Source organism: Anser brachyrhynchus (assembly GCF_964034855.1).
Source record: "Anser brachyrhynchus genome assembly, chromosome: 23".
Classification (NCBI taxonomy): Eukaryota; Metazoa; Chordata; class Aves; order Anseriformes; family Anatidae; genus Anser; species Anser brachyrhynchus.
This window is the reverse complement of record NC_137716.1, coordinates 2,797,666-2,814,353: the sequence shown is the minus strand read 5'-3', so window position 1 is coordinate 2,814,353 and position 16,688 is coordinate 2,797,666. Positions and strand designations below refer to the sequence as shown.

At 62.8% G+C, this 16,688-nt stretch overlaps 1 protein-coding gene across 1 annotated transcript in view; it reads right to left on the bottom strand.

The window, feature by feature from the left end:
• EFNA2 (ephrin A2) overlaps positions 1-16,688 on the bottom strand; it is a 42,558-nt gene that overhangs the window by 25,584 nt on the left and 286 nt on the right. The window lies entirely within an intron of this gene.

Here is a 16,688-nt window from a genome sequence, read left to right as displayed (position 1 = left end):
AGACCCGCGCGGAGCTGCAGTCAGACACCTCCTAACACGATTAGCTGCAGGGCTCTTCCAGCGCGCTTCAAGGTCAATTTTTCTGAGGCTGACAAAAGGCACGGGCGGGTGGAGGCCGCCCCCGCCACGGCCCGGGACGGCACGGCCAGCCCCGGCCACGGGGAGCACGGGTGCGGGACTGGGAGGCGCGGGTCCCGCCGCAGCGAGGCGATGCCCGAGGCTCCGGCGCTGCCCTGCCCGGCTCCTCGGCTGCGCATGGAGCAGCAATTGGATCCATATGTTCCCCAAAAAGCGGAAACCGCTTCCCCCCTCCAGCCCTCCCGGCCCGGAAACTGCTCGGCCCCTTCCAGCGCCCCGGAGCGGCTGGGACGGAGCCAGGAGCGTGGGTGAGCCCCGTGCCGGTGCGCGGGGATTTACCCGGTACAGGGGGATTTACCCCATGTGCAGGGATTTACCCCGTGTGTCGCGCTGGCTCATGGGCCCAAGGGCTCGGGACTTGCAGCACTTGGGGTCTAAATGGAAACGGGGACAGGCAGCCAGGGCTCCGCCTGGTTTAAGGGATTTATCCTCGGCAGGTTGCCGGCTCCAGGAGAGGCAGGACCTTGCCCCACAGCCTCGCTCCCCACGCGAGAGGTTTTGAGGTTTATTTTATGCATCTGCTAAGCAGAGCTAAGGGCTGGGCTCCATCATTCCCGGCACGCCTCGCTCAGAGCTCCCGCTGAAGGCAAACGGCCCGACTAAGAGCACCTGGCTGGCCCCTTCGCCCCAAATCCCAACCCTCAGCCTGTCCGGGTCCTCCCCATCCTCCCCGACCCCAACCTCATCCATCCTGCCCTGGGAAGAGCCGGAGCCAACATAGCCTTGGCCACCCAAAAACGCTGGTTCCTGGTGCCTGCAGCACGAGCATCCTCTGCCAGGTGGCAGAAGCGGCTCAGGGCTTCCAGCAGCTCCATGGGGCACGAAGACGGCACCCCAAAATCCCGAGAGGCCCCCGACCCCGCACAACACGCGCTCTGTTTTGGGGAGGGTGCCCCAGGGAAGCGCGGCCCCACATGGGGCAGGAGCACGGTTCTGCTCCCCCCAGCCGCCGGGCGCACGCAGCAGGGATGGCCCCAGGAAAACCTCGGAAACCCGCTCGGAGAGGCAGAACCCGAATTCACCCACCCTCACGTTATTTAAAGCCCATCTCGGCTTCCGAGTCCTGCAATGATGCGAGAATCTCAATTACCATTAAAAGAATGCATTTCTGCTCCTTGCGTTACGGAGGAAAGCTTGAAAACAAACCCCTGGGGATTAAACAACTTGGGAAAGAAGAAAAATTAAAAATTCATGTAATTTATATTATTTAAAACCTGGCAGTTGGCAAACCAGGCTCCCGACTGGGGGAGTCCGGGGCCGTCCATACCTTGAGGAAGGCAGGGGACGAACGGGGCCAGCACCCACGGCCCCAGCCCCGGTGCCACCGCTCCGTCACTCCGCGCCGCTCTGACGACGGGACCTGGGTTTGGATGGGGTTTGAACACCTCCGAGCTCGTGGGACGCAGCGCGCTGCGCAAGGACGGCGTGGTATTTTTATTGTTGTGTTAGTTCCCGCTTAATTGCTGGGATGTTATTACCTGCACAGAGCGCGGTACGGGCGGCGGGGACGCCGCTCTCAGTCCGTCCTGCCCGCAGCGCCGGGTGTGAGAGCAGCACCGTGTGGCTCCGAGCAGGATTTGGTGCTCAGCAGGGACAGGAGAGCATCGCCCGGTGCTGGGGCATCCCGCTTGTCCCCCCCCCAAGCCCTGTAGCTCCTTCTCCTCCTGCTCGCTCCGCTGCATGGAGCTGTGCGCCCGGCCGGTGCCAGCGCTGATGCGGGAGCCGGGAGCACGGTGCTCCCGCACCGAGACCTCCGAGGGACGGCGCAGGGACGCCCGACACCCCCCGAGCCCTGGAGCCGAGCTAACCCTGAGCTTCCCAACATCCAAACCAGCTCTGCTCTCTCAGCACGGTCCCCAGGCTCCGGGGAAGCCCCGACCTCTGCCCTCGCTGGCCCGCAGCCATCCAAAACACCGCGGGGCCGGCAAGCACGACGCGCGCCACGGGCGTCCGCAAGGAGCTGGGGGTCGCTGGGCTCTGCCGGGGCGTCCCCGCTGCCTCGCCATGCCGGGGTGACCTGCGCCGTGTTCCTCCTGCGGCGATGGGGCTGGCAAAGGAAAACCCAGAAACACAAACCCTGCACGAGCCCGTCGGAGGGCCGAGGCGCTGAGCCGAGGCGGGGAAGCAGCGGTGCCTTCGGCACCAGTTCATTGCTCTCCCCATGCCACGCTGGGCGCAGCCCAGCCATCGCCCCGAGCCTTCCCCGGGTCCCGTTGGTGGCCACAGAGCCACCGGCCCCACTGCGAGCCCTGCGCTCCCAGCGCTGGGGCAGGAGGGAGGCAGGAGAGCGGCGCGGAGCAGCCCCGCCGCTGAGAAATCACCTCGGAGGAAACCAAAGTCGCCAGTCAGCGATCTGAGTAATGGCAAGCGGGAATTAAGATACCAGAAAATACCCCGGCGTGCCTGCCAGCAGCTTCCCAGGCAGGTGTGTTTGCTACAACTTGTTTTCACGGGGAAAGCCGCGTTCGTGTCTGTGCAGCGCTGACAACTTGCTCAGCGCTCCGGCGCGCGCCGCTCCCACACCGGGACGCGTCCGGACCCCGCCGGCCCCGCTCCCAGCCCCGAGGGACGCGGCTGGAGCCCGGGGCATGGGACGTGCCCGGCGCGGATCCCATACACGCCAGAGGTGGGGAGCGGAGCTGCGAGCAGGTCGAGCACGCCGGGGCCGAGGGATGCGCGAGGTGCCCGAGCAGGCTGGGCAGGGACGGGCAGCAGCGCAGGGAGGTGGCAGCAGCAGAAATCGCGGCATCGCGACCACTCCCAGCGGGGGAAAGGTGAGAAGAGAAGGACGGGGAGCAGGGCTGTGCCCCCAGTTGTAGGCACTAGCTCTCCTCCTGCCACCAGTAGCCCCCCAGTTCAGCACTGGGGAGGTGCCGGCAGCTCCCGCGGCGGCGGGCGACGTCCCGGCGTTATAGGGTCAGGCGGAGAGGCGGCATCGCCGAGATATTTCGGTGGCGTTTTACCATAGGAAAAATTAGAGTCACAATATTAATTAATCCTCAAAGCACTTTACGAACATTAACTAATTAAGCCTCCCAACCCCTCTGCGAGGTGGGAAAGGTATCGCTGTCCTCGTTTTACAGCTGCAGAAGATGAAGCGCGCCGAGGTGACGTGACTCGCCCAAGGTCACCGCGAGATGGGCAAAGGTGGGGACGGGACCCCGAGATCTCCCCGCGCCCCCTGCTCCTGCCCGCAAGATCAGGATGGGACCCAGCCGTCCCCAGGGGTTCCCCCCTCCAAATTTCTGTGTCTGGAAAGGGAAAAAAAACGAAGCAGGCCGTGGAAGAAGCCTCATTAAGGACAAAGGAGGTGCCCTGGGACAGCAGGAGCTGTGCGTTGTGGGGTGCCGATGAGGCCGCCCCCCGAGACGGGGACCATCTCCAGCCGAGATGGGGACCCAAGGCTCGGCACAGGAGCCACCAGCTCACGGGCACGGTGCCGGCAGGGACAGCCCGACGCCGGGCCGCCGAGCATGCTGAACCCACCCCGCTGCCGGCACGGGCACAGCACCTCGCCCCAACAGCGCTGGGCTGTGCCTAAAAGCACCCGGGGGACAGCACCCCGAGGGGACTCATCCTGGGGGACACGGGGACAAACGCAGCCTTCCAAAACCCTGCAAAGCAGCAGCCCGGCTCGCGGCCCTGTCCCTCGCCCCAAGAGCTGGCGTGCACCGCGCCACCCCGAGCGTGCCCCACGGGGGGGCCCTGGTCCCCACCCAGGGCAAACACTGAGTCACGGGCAGGGACCTGCGCCCCACAGCCGCCCGCACCCACGGAGGCCGGCGGAGCCGCCGGTCCCGGCACGCAGCCCCTGGGGAGCCGGTGGATGTGGGGCTGCACGGGGAGGGGGCAGAGAGAAAACAGAAAACGCCGAGGGGGTTTTACCGAAAGCAAAAACGACCCCGCGCGGTTTAAAAGCGATCAGAGGCCCGGCTGGGTTATCAACCGGTGTCTCAATCACGCAGCATCGATCCAGATAATAGCAGGCAATTGTTCAGATACAATATCATAAAGTCTCCTTAACTACAGCCATAAAGCTTCCCCCGCCTGCAGCACTCCCGGGCGCTCCCCGCGCCGTGCCGGGGCCGGCCCAGCCTCGTCCCACCGAGCCCCGCGGGCACGTGCTCGGCCCTGCCGCGGCCCCTCGGATGCTCGGCGCACGGAGCTGCCCCCTTCACGCCTCCGCTCCACGCATCCCTCCCCTTGGCCAGCGCCACCAAGCCGGTCCCCTCGTCCCCATCCCACCTCTGGTCACCGCTGAGCGGCACGGATGTCTGCGTGCCCCACCGCCCCCACGGTGCCTGCATGGGGTCCCAGCTGCGCCCAGCTCCTCACCTGCTTGGTGGGGTCCCCATTGGGGTAGGAACCCCCCGATCTGGGGCTCGGGCACCCCCTCGCCTCCCCGTCCATCGCAGCCCGTCCCGCTGCAGGAGCAGGAGGGGATGCCGAGCTCCCACTGCCCCCCCCTCGCCACCCCTCCTGGCGAGCGGCAGCGCTGGGTTAGGGCAGTTCAAAGCCGGCTGCCGAGATTCACCGTTTCAAGTTTTAATCCGTCGGATTTACGGTAGTTAGGAGAAAACGCGTGGTGACAGCCCCGGCCCCGCTCCGAGCGCCGTGCCCCTTCGCCCCGCCGCAGCCGTGGGACGCCGAGAACCGGGGCTGCCGAGCTCCTCCGTGCCCTGCGAGGCACGGGGGGGGCTTCTGCAAGGGGCTCCCCCCTCCAAACGCCAGGCACAAGGGTGGCCCCACACCCTGGCTCCCAGCTGCCCATCACCGGCTCCGCTTTTCAGCCGGAGGTCGGCAGGATTTCGGTCCCCGGTAAGCTCCGGGGACACCTTCGGCAGTCCCTGGCCGTGTCGAGGAACACCGCTTCCGCGCCCGCCGCTTAATGAGCACAAAATATTTCCATGTTGCAATTACTTGGTTCATTTGTGCTGCTGCGGGCAGCGCTTGCTCTGGGAAAATCCCCCTGGAGCTGCTGCAGAGCCCGTGGGGGAGGGGGGGGTGTCCCCCGGCCAGGTCCCCCAGGGCTGATCCACCCCACGGCAGGTCCCGGCCCCGCCACGCGCACCCCACGGCGCCGCCGCTGCCCCATTGCCACCGGTCCCGGGGCCATCAGCACGTTCCCCGGGCTGGATTCCCACGTCCCCAGCACGACACCGACACCGCTGCGGCAGGAACACGAGCCCTTCCGGGGATTTGCACCACAGGACGTGGCGAAGCTCCCGAGCACCAGGCTCCTCGAGCATCCTCACGCCCAGATACGGGCAGAAGACGCCTTTTGGGCTGGGGGGGACTTAGGCACCCCCCCTCCCAGTTTCGCTCTGCTGATTCACACCAGCGGCGGGGGGAAATGGTTTGGGAGCTGACCTGGCGCCACGCCAGAGCATCGGCATCGCGACGGCATCCAGCAGGAAAATCCCCAGCGGGAGGGTGGAGGCGCGCAGGACCTCGCTCCGGCCCTGCCCAGCTCCCCCCAGGCCCAATCCACATCCCTGTGCCCCCCCACCCCCCCCCGGGCAGGTACTGGGGGAGGATTTACAGCCAGGAGACCTCTCCCTTAGCCAGCATCGCCGCTGCAGTGCCATCATTATAAAAACATTAAAACAGGTCGGTCACCAGCAACAGAGTTCATCTCGCTGCAGCTACACCTGGGCCCATAAATCCTCCCTTTACAAGCCAGCCCGGGTGGGATGATTTATAAGGTGAAACGAATATTAAAATGTTTAAGGGAAAAAAAAAAAAACCAACAACCCAGCTGGCCTCCCCTCCGCATCCCACTGGAGCCAGGATTCGGTAACGGGATGCAGGGGTCCCGGGGACCCTTCCCGGCTCGGGGCTCGCCCTGCCAGGGCTGCGCACCCGCGCCGAAGCCGAGCCCTGGAGCTGACGAACGTGCCTGTCCTTGCCTCCGAGCCCCCAGCAGGGACGTGCGGGCACCCCCGGCTGTGCCCAGCACCACGGGGGGCTGCTCCCCGTCCTCGTGTCCGGCACGGCCCCGTCCCAGAAGCCAGGGCGTGGAGCAGGAGGATGCACGGCACGGCACGGCGCGGTACGGTGCCTGCACCGCCACGTCCCTCTCCGCCTCTCCGTGCACTCCGCAGATATTAATTGCTTAATTTAGCCTCTGGCAACGATCCTCACCTTAACGGCGGAGAAACTGAGGCTGGGAGGGGAGAGGCGACCCGTCTCTGCGTAGCGAGCTGGAAATAGGCTCCAGCGCTCCAACTCCCAGCTCATTGTCTTAATCGTGTGAGTACCCCTCCGCCTCATCCAAACGCCTTTCATTTCGAAAGACAACGTTCTGATTTATCGTTATTAATCAGCTCTGAAATATTTGCTGGAGTCCAGGTTTCTGCTGACGTCTGCCCACGGGGGCTCGGCCACCTCCGCCCGCTGCCGCCCAGCGCCGGCGTGGCCGCAGGGCCTGGCGCTGGAGAGCGCCGCTAACGAGCCCCGGCGGAAAACGAGCGGACGCGGCGCTGCCCCGTGCCCAGCCCGAGCGGGACCCCGGGTGCTCGGGGACTTGAGCGCCCCGAGGAACCAGCGCAGGTGGGGAGAGCTGGGTGAAGGTGAGGGGAATTCTGTAAACGCGACAAAAGGAGACGGGGGTTTTAGGAGCGGGGCGCACGCCGCGTTGCGCGCGCTGTGCCACGCTCCCACGGCAGAGGATGACCCCCGTGCCCTGCTCCCAAGGCTCATTTCAGCCTTACATTTGCGCCTCATACAGCAGGGGTAAGGGGGCCGCATGGGTGGCATGGGGGGCCCCGATATCTTGTGGCACCCAAGCTCTGTGCATCTGCCTGGATCCAACCAAACCAAGCCCCCCAAGCCAATGCCACAAAGACGCCGCCGGGCAGGGGCTCCCAGCTCCCAGCTCCGGGTGGTGGAAACCGCCCCGGGTAAAGGGTTTGGGAGCCCAAATCGGGCTGGAGCGGGGCCTGGGTAAAGGAAGAGCAGAGGTTGGGCACCGCCAGCGGCCAAAGCACCCCACGCCTCCCTGCTCCGGGGCGGGTGAGAGCCCCCAAACCAAAACCAGGGACCCTGGGAGCCGGGGGGGTCACCAAACAGGGAGAAGGGAGCGCAGCGGCACGGGCTCGGTGCCTCTTGTGTTTCTTAGAGGAAGGAAAATGGTGGAAGCGCGCAGGGAAGAGGAGCTGGGATGGAAACCAAAGGAGAAAGCTGCGGGGTACGAGGGGTACGGGGAGAGGCGTTTCCAGCCCCCCCATTAGGTTCACATCCAGACAGCAAACCCCAGGAGGGAAACCCCAGCGAGAGCAGCCCTGCAACACCCGGGGGTCCCTGCGCAGCACCGCAGCCACCCCGGGGGGAGCAGAGACCGCCGAGCCAGCACCCGGCCCCCCCCCCCGGGAGAAGAACGGGTCTGAGATTTGTAGAAATCACCTTCCCGGAGGGCTCCGGCACGGGCGGCTCCGGTGTGGTGTCCAGCAAATCGCCTTGATAAAAATAAAACAGAATTCGGAGGAGAAATGCGAGAGGAAATATCGGTTAGCGAAAGGACCGGGGAACGTTTGCGCGATGGGGAACGGGGGAATTGAAACTAGGAGGCCCTGCCATAGGGAGGGCGGGTATTCTTTGTGCGAAGGGCAGAGGCGGCGGATAAAGGGTTCTTTGAATTTTAGAGCAAGGGAAAAATAACTTTTTTTTTTTTTTTAAGCAAATATCCAGGTATCCTTTTAACGAACAACTTCCATTTTCACGGACAGCCGAAATGAGAGCAGCGCATCCCGGCGCTGAACGCTCCACACCACGCGCAGCCACGACGGCCGCCCCGCGCCAACGGGGGGACAGACGGACGGGCTACAGGGACAGGCGGACGTGCAGTGGGACAGGGCACAAACCGCAGCAGCTCGTGCCCCAAAACCATTTCCCTCCCAGCCCCTCGCTGCAACGGGTGGGCGCCCGCAGCCCCCCCGGCCCCCAGGGCTCTGCCCTGGGTTTTTCCACTCCATTTCCTCCCCGCGGCCGCGGGAGATGAATCCCTCTGCCGAGGCAGGCGGCCGGAACGGCAAATCCAGCGGTGCCAAGTTTAATAAGAAACCCTGATCTAGAAAGCAGATAATAATTGGGATTATCGAGCTGCTGGGAAGCAGCTTCCCCGGCACCGGGCGGCCCCTGGCAGCCGGGGGGGACGCTCCCGACCGCAGTGACACCCCCCTGGGGCCACCGCCGGAGCGGGGAGTGGAGGGGCAGCGTTCGCTGATTTATTCAAAAAAAAAAAAAAAGAAAAAAAAAGAAGAAAAATCAAAACCCCACCCTTTCTGGATGCAGCAGGCAGCCGGCACATGCAGCACGAGGGACTGGGTGCCCCCACGTCACCCGGCTCCCCCCGCCTCCCGAAGCGCGGCCGGCACCGTCCCCGTCCCCGCTCCCCCCAGCGCCGAGCTCAGCCGCCGAAATAATCCCGTTGCGGTGGGATTTGGCGCGGGCCGCCGGGTTCAGGAGCTTTTTTTCCTCAGTGGAAACGGGATTGGTAAAAGGAAGAATTGGGATTTTTTCGAGTTCTCTGCAGGGTCAGGCTTGGCTGATTTTATTTTACTGCAAATATAAATAGGGCTTTTTAAATAAATAAAAAAAAAAAAATCAAGGCAGCCTAAATAAGAACCCACTAGAAAACACAGCAAGAAATCCTTCTGGAGGACAGGGAGAAATATCTGTAGCGGGGCTGAGTGCTCAGAAATATTTGTATTTGCTGTCTAAACACTTTATCTGTTTCCTAGCACATGGGAGAGTTTTGCTCTCCGTGTAATGCTAAAGAAAAAATAAACCGATACAAATAATTTCTCCTCTTCCACGGGAAAAAAAAAAAAAAAGAAAAAATCCAACAAAACTTGGTTTGAGACGTATCAGGGGAAACGGCAAGTATTTCCACTGAAATTGGGCTGAGCGACGTGCTAACAAAACAGACGGAGGAGACGGCTGAGATGCGGCGGGAGGACGACCAGACCCGGCGGTCTACTGGGGCTTTTTTAGCCCCTTCGCCATTCGCTCGCCTCCTGCCAGCCCCACGGCACGGAGGATCTGAAATAAAGTTCAATTCCTGCGGGGATGTCAGGGTTGCGTGGGGATGAAGCCTAAAGAAGAGCACGTTCCCGTATTCCAGTAGGAAATATTGAGCGAGGGGCTTAAAGCCGACGGGCCCCGGGGACGCGGTGGGCATGCCGGCGGTGCGCGCCGGGATTCCTGCGGAGGCGCGGGGGCTCGCCGCTGCGTTTGGGCGGAGGAGCGGCTCCAAGGGGTCCAAGCGCGAGCCCCGCAGCGCCTCGTGCACGCGCCTCTGCACCAACGCGCACGTGGGGGCTACGGGAAGAGAGGGAGAGCCCCACGAACACAAAGCGAGGCCGGGGGGGAACCAAGAGAGGCAGGACAACGGCGACGGCGCCCATGGCCACGTCCCGCGGCCGTGCTCGCTGCCTCCTGCTCTCACGGCGGGGCTTGGAAAGCGGGCACGGGAGGAGGAACAAAATTCAAAGGGTAGGAAGAAAACACACAAAAATAGCCTCAATCTCCATTTCTCTTAGCACCCCTTGTCCCTCCATTAATGACCTGGAGGAAAACATCAAACGGATCCGAGCAGGGCTCGGAAGCGAGACCTCGGCTCTCGCCGGCTCCAGCGCTGGTTGGCTTCGCTGGAGGCAGTGGCAGCCACGCTCTGGGGCATTTAAATCGCTCCTGGGATCGATGTGGCCACATCACCAGTGGTTTGCTGTGCCACACCGAGCCCCAAAGGGGTCCAGCACCTCCGTGCGTCCCCCATTAGGTGGCCGCAGGTGGGGGCAGGATCAGGACATTGCTGCCACGGAGCAGCAGCAGCCGGGTGCTTCTCATGGGCGCAAGGGCCCGGGCAGTCGTTCCCCATCTTCGTTATTATTCTAGCGAGTGCCTTTTCCTCCTTTTGTTCCGTCTCCCCCCGTTGCGGTGGCTTTGACCGCCCCGTCCCCCTCTGAAGTTCGGGATCCTCCCACCCACGCCCGCTCCCGGCGCGGGGCGGCACAAAGCCCGGCTTCAATCGGCGCGGGGCGGAGGCGGGCGCCCCCCGGTTCCTCTGCAGACCCTTTTTTCCCCCATTTTGCCTGCAGTGCCTTTGCCAGTCGGCGCACGGAGCAGCCGCGTGAGCCACCACGGCCCCGCACGACTCCGGAGCGGGGCCAGGATCCGGCAAACACGAACCAAGGGCGCTGGGTACGAGCAGCGCGCGGCCTCTGCCCCGCACAAACCCTTGGCCTTGAGGTCAGGTCCCACCAAGGGACGGGACCATGCAGGAGGAGCCGGTTTAGCCGAAGCAGAGCAGAATTTGCCCCACCAAGGGCACACACGATGCGTAATCTTGGAGGAACTGCGTTTTTATTGACCATGGCCAAAAGGAAGGATGCGCCCTACGTATCTTTGTGTGGGTTCTGGCATCGCAAGGCTGCTCGCTCGTCTTTCCACCTGCAATCCCTAAATCCAGGGCTCGGCATGGGACCCTCTGCAAAGCCATCCCCTTTGGTGCCCGCAGACCTGAGCCAGCAGCAATCCCCAGCCCCAATATCCCGCTGCTGCATCCCCACACACCGCAGAGCCGGACCCCATGGCAGCCCCACGCGGCGGGGAGCAGCCAGGCCCCCAGCCCCACACCTTCTCCCAGGCCCCCCAGCCCCACACCTTCTCCCAGGCCCCCCAGCCCCACACCTTCTCCCAGGCCCCCCAGCCCCACACCTTCTCCCAGGCCCCCCAGCCCCACACCTTCTCCCAGGCGCCTTGGCGGGCGGCGTGCCTGAAAAGCAGCCCACCGCACGCCCTCCGCTCCTCTTGGCTTTTGAGTAAGGAGCCTCATTAAGAGGTAATTAGCTCTCGAACAATGGGAAGCTATTTAGCAGCCCAGCCACAGCAGCATCAACAACCAAAGGGGGAGAGAAGGGAGGAGAAATAAATAACCAACGGCGATGCGACCGCCCAGGAGCCAGCGGGACCGCGGGACGCAGCACCCTGCCCGGCCCCGTTGGCACCAGCCCCGTCCTCGGCATTTTCCTTGCAGGTTCCTGCTGGGGACAACCCAGCCCCAGCACATTGCAGGGGTTGGATGAGCCCAAATCACCCCACGGCACGCATCCAGCCCAGGAACGTGGTGGGGACCCCAATCCCAGGAGGGTGGTGGCAGAAAAGGGTTTTCTGGGCTGCTCGCTGCTGGGAAAGGTGCAGGCCAAAAGCAGGCACACCTTGACCCAACAACAAAACACAAGCCCTGATTTTGGAGTCACCGTTTCAGAGATGCCTCCTCAATGATTTTGGCCATGGCAGAGCATCCGCCTGTCTACACCAGTCTACAGTCTACAGTCTACAGTCTACGCCTGTCTACACCGCCGGTGTTTTTGGGTGCCGGACGGCGGCGCGGTCATCCCCCGCATGGAGGTGACCCCGTGGCCAGGTTTATCCAGCACAGGGCTGGGCTTGGCCCCGTAATCACGCTCCGAGCACATGGAAATGGCAGAACTGGGAGCACGTCGGTCTCAGATGGGTCATGGAGGAGGAAAAAAAAAATTACCTCCTCTTCGGGGCTGCAGGTTACAACGCCGTCGTCTGATGGCCTCCCCTCCACCCCATTAAACCCAACGAGGCAGGGCAAAAATCTCTGCCCCGACAGGGAAAAACGCCCGGGATAAAAAAAGGAAGCCTCTAAAACCGTGATTAATATCCAGCACAAAAGAACCAAAATTTCCACCACCAGAAATGAGGAGCTATTTAAGGAACAATTGCAGCAATTTTGCAGACAACCCGGCAGATGAACCTTGTCAAATTTATGCACGTATTGACACGGATAGCCCCAGCCACCGCCACGTGGGTCGGCCGCGCACACGGGCGTACGCAGCGAGACGGACAGACAGCTGGGCGAGATGCTACCTGGCGCTGGGATCCGTGTTCCGAGAGACGTAAAAACCCCAACTATTTATAGCCCTCAGCCTGCAGGTAGAGCAGCGGGCGCGTGCCACGTGCAGATGGCTACGGGCGCGCTGCTGCCCACGCAGGGGGACGCCGGGTGGGCGGCCGTGGGTGTTTGTGCACGGGGATTATTTGTGTGTGTGCACAAAATACATGCACCCGAGAGCACTTTTAAAGCTCCACGGCGGCATCCGAGGGCGTCTCTCTCCCCCTCGCCCTCCGCAGGGCTCCCTGCCCGTCCTTTGTGCCCCTGGGACCAGCACGAGGTCGGGTGGCGCGGGGCCGACCTGCGGCTGCCGGCCCCAGCCTCGCATTAGGATGCGGCGCGTGGCCGGCATCTGGACACCAAACGGGCGACCAGTAGGGAATGTAATTGCAGTCCCCGGGAAGGGACAGGGAGAGACGGAGACAGGCGGGGAGAGAAAATCTTGTCACAGGCGCTGGACCTGGTTGTATCTGCTCTCTATTAACCGCGCCGCTACAGCCCTTGGCTGGTGAAGAATAGCTAACACGGCTTAACGGTCTGGAAAAAGAGGGGTGGGAAGGGCTGCGAATGATCGCGGCACAAAGGGAAAACGATACAAATGAAAACTCAAAAAGAACTAATTGCGCAGGATGGCCGAGCTGGCCGAGCAGCGGCAGCTCCCACCCCAAGCTCCCCTCACCACCCCCGGGAGCTGCCCCGGCCCCGCTGGGATAGGGGACCCCGAGCGCCGGGGCTCAGGCCAAGAGCCAGGAGCTGGGAGCTCCGTGGTGGTGTCGATGCAAACCCAGCTCACGGGCTCCGGGGAGCACCACGGGATGGCCCCAAAGGTTTGTGCCCAACCCGGGCAGCCCCGGACAGGAACAGAGCCTTGGAAAGGAGCCCAGGGCACGGCGGGCACCCAGCCCTCCCCGATGCAGATACACGAGCGGGTGCGTGGTGCCGAGCACCGAACCCTCCTGCTGTAGCATCCAATTCCCCCTGGAAAAACCACCGTGGGTTTTCCTCGAACGAGGAGCCGGCTGCCATCACCATCACTGCAGCCCCACGCGCCGGGCGAGTTTGCTCAGGCTGGGGCTGGGAAATCGCCACTGAGCACAGGCGGGCATGGCCCCGGCACGGCCCCGACAGCCACGCACCGGGCTCCAGGACAATGCAGCGGCCGGCCGGCACGCCACGGGCTCTGCCCGCGTGCCACCAGCTGCCTTCGGAGGCGGAAAGATGGGAAGAAGCACACACAAAAGCTCCGTCGCCCCGACTCCCCCCGCGCCACAGCTCGGGCCCCTCGCCCGCTCCCGCAGGACGCACAAAGGGAGCCCCCAAAAGTCTCCTCGTGTCCCCCCCCCCCCCCCCAGCGAATGTCCCCGCTCAAAAACGTTTGCCTGGTGTCCCCAGCCCCGGCCTGGGGAGCGCAGAGCAGCGGAACAGAAACCCCAGCTGTGCTCACAACACCAAGAAAAAAAAAAAAAGAAATAGAAAATAAGCTTTCCAAGGCACAGAAATGACTTCACAGTTAAATATAGGCCATGGGTAAAATCTAGACCATTTACAGCATTTGTATCTGTACTGTAAATAGAGAGAGAAAAATACCTAACACTTTGCACATTTCTCTCTCTACAGACACAGAAATACGCGGCTGCATATGGGGGAATTGCGTTTGGCTGCAGGAAAACCATCATTCCGGAATTACTATAACCTGCCCATTACGGAGCTGCAGGTGGAGCGGGGAACGAGAACAAATCCCAAATTCTAAGTCTTTCCTTTTCTAAGTCTTCCCTTCGCGTCCGGGAGGTTTCCAACCACGGCCCCACGGCCAGAATTCTGGACGGGTCCCGGAGCCGTCGTGGCACGGTGGCGATCCTTCCCAAAACCTTTTGTACCCCTCGGTGCTGAGATTTCCTCAAGCCCCGATTTTTCCCGGTGCGGCTCGGTGCAAGGCGACCAAGAGGCACACCACGATGTCCATCACGGCACGGGGCTCGCTGCGGTGCTGGGGGTCCCGCACCAGCGCTGGCGGCGGCCGGAGACCCCGACGCAGCCGCGGTGCCGCCGTCCGACAGCGGTGCTGTGCCGGGATCCCCGCCTCGACGACCCCTCTGCTCCCCGGCCCCGTGCCAGCAAAACCACCCCGGGGACGGCACCGGCTGGGGTTGTGGCGAGCCCTGGCCACAGCCCCATGGGGGGTGAAGAGGTGCTGGTGCATCGGTCCGCACGCACCCCGCCAAACCCCCCCGTTACATGCAGATACTGAGGCTCCGCGGTGCATAACGACACGCTCTCCCTCCTTCGGCTACGTCCCGGACAGCCAAAGCCATGCAACCTTTCCCAAACGTGTGTTTGCAAAATCATTTAAAAAAAAAAAAAAAAGATCTCTAAATCCGTAACGAGCAGCTAAATACCCCCACAGAAGAAGCAAATTGCAGCATCTCGATGTAACACTTATTTTTAATTTAGGCCCAATTACGAAATATAGAATTATTCTAATCTGGGCAAATTGTATTGACCATGAGATTTATTACCATCTTTTATAGAATATAGATTGCAATATAAAACAGAAGAAAAACATTTATTGCCAGATCAGGTATGCAGGTTCAAACAAGCAGAGAGCATTTCCTTCTCTCTATTTTTTTTTTGGTCTTCTTTACATCCCTTCCGATTTCCCTCTTATTAAACGAGACGGTGGGGAAAAAAAAAAATAAGAAGGAAACCAAGAGACCAGAAAAGGCACACGCGGATTATTCCTCGTTTTTAAGAATGAAACGGTCTTCTAGCAACTCCGGAGACAAACCGAACCACTGCTAGGCTCCAAAAGAAAAATAAGCAGGAAACTCAGCGGCAATTCCTGCAACGCCTAACGATCGCCCTGGATTCCCGAGCCCCCAACACGCACGCGGGGAGCCCCGCAGCTGCCCGCAACGCGGGCGCTGCCATGCTGGGAAATGTGGGTCACGGCGCAGACCCGGGCGCTGCCTGCTGAAACCCACGAGCCATTGTCTGCTCCCTCCTTGCATCGATTCCTACTTCCTTCGCCCTATTTTTTTTTTTTTCCATCCCCCCTTGAAAACATTTCCTCCACCGGCAGCAGAACCGGCAGCCGTAGCTCACCACCGCCGCCCGGTCCGGGGGAGCGCGTCCCCGCGGTGCCCAGCCCGGTGCTGCGGGACGGTGCCGAGGCACAGGGCAGGAGGCAGCGGGGTGACCGCTGGCGAGCGGCTCGGCGCCCGTTCTGGTTTTTGGCACTGCCGTAGGAACCCACGGGCACGGGCCCCGACCTCGGGGCGATGCCCGCCCCATCTCCAGCGACGGCGATGCCCAAGCGCGATGGTTGGCAGCGGGCGCAACGACCCCGTCCCATCCCAGCGGGGCCCTCGCACGTTGGGCGTTTTGGAGAACAAAAGGAAAGAACCCAAACTGCGACGCCGCGGAGGAGCAGCCACTGTAACCAAAAACTTTGCAATGGGAATGAAAAAAAAAAAAAAAGAAGAGGAAAAAAAAAGAAAAAGAAAAAACCCTCCCTCTTACAACCCCCCACAAAAATGCGAGGGAGATAATAAAATCCATATGCAACGCGGCCGGCCCGCGGAGAAGGCCCCGCCGCGCACAAAGGCACCCGCCGGGCGTCCCGGCTGTCGGGGTGCGGGCAGAGGCGCGAGGCCACGGCGTCACGGGCGGCTGAGCCCCGCCGGGGGCACGCAAAGCCGGGGCCGAGATGCTGCTGGAGGAAAGGGGGGGGTCCCCAACGCCCCCGTCCCACCCGTGCCGTGCAGATGGGGCCGTGCGGTGAGCCCTGCGCCACCCGTCCCGACACCTCCTGCGGCACCGAAACACCGCCGGGAACTTGGATGGAGAGCTGGGGTCGTGCCGGAGGAGCCCGATCTCCCCTCCGATGCTCCGAGAGGGGAAAATCCTCCCGGCCTCGCCGGCAGCACGGTGCCGCCCGTTGGGACGGGACGGGCGAGGAGACGCCTGCTTCGCCCCATTGGCACCCATCTGGGGCACCCAAGGGGGCTGGCAGCCACCCGTCGGGGACACGAGCGAGGTGACCCCTCACTCGCAGCGATGCCTGGGGGGGGGTTCTGGGGCCCTGCTTAACTTTTATTAATTGGGGGAAGAACGGACGGCTTTGGTGGCAGTGATTTATTTTTGCTTTTACGGGAGCCTGCCCGAATCGGCCCCTTCGAAGCCCGGCTCGGACCCGTGTGGAGCAAGGGGTGGGGGCCCGGTGGTCCCGGCCGCCCGGGCAGGGCTCCCCGAGGGCTCTGGGGCGATTTTGGGGTTCTCGGAATTACAGACAAAGGAACGCAGCACAAACCAAACTCTCCGAAAACAGGAAAAACCCAACGCTGGCGAAAATAAGGGAAGCGCCCCCAGTAACGCAAAGGGAAAAAGGGGAACCGAGCCGCCGGGAGCAGCCCGGCCGCCTCCGCCCTCCCTCCGCGGGCTGGGGGCTGCGGCTCCCCGGTCCCGGCGGGGTTCCCCCGGTGTCCCCCCCCCCACCCCGGTACCCCCCCCCCGGCCGCCCCCGCCGCTTTGTTGCGCTCGGCGGCTGCGGGCAAACTTCGGGAGGGTCCCGGGCGGGCACCGGGAGCTCGGCGGGCACGGGGAGGGGGGGGCAAGCCACAAAACA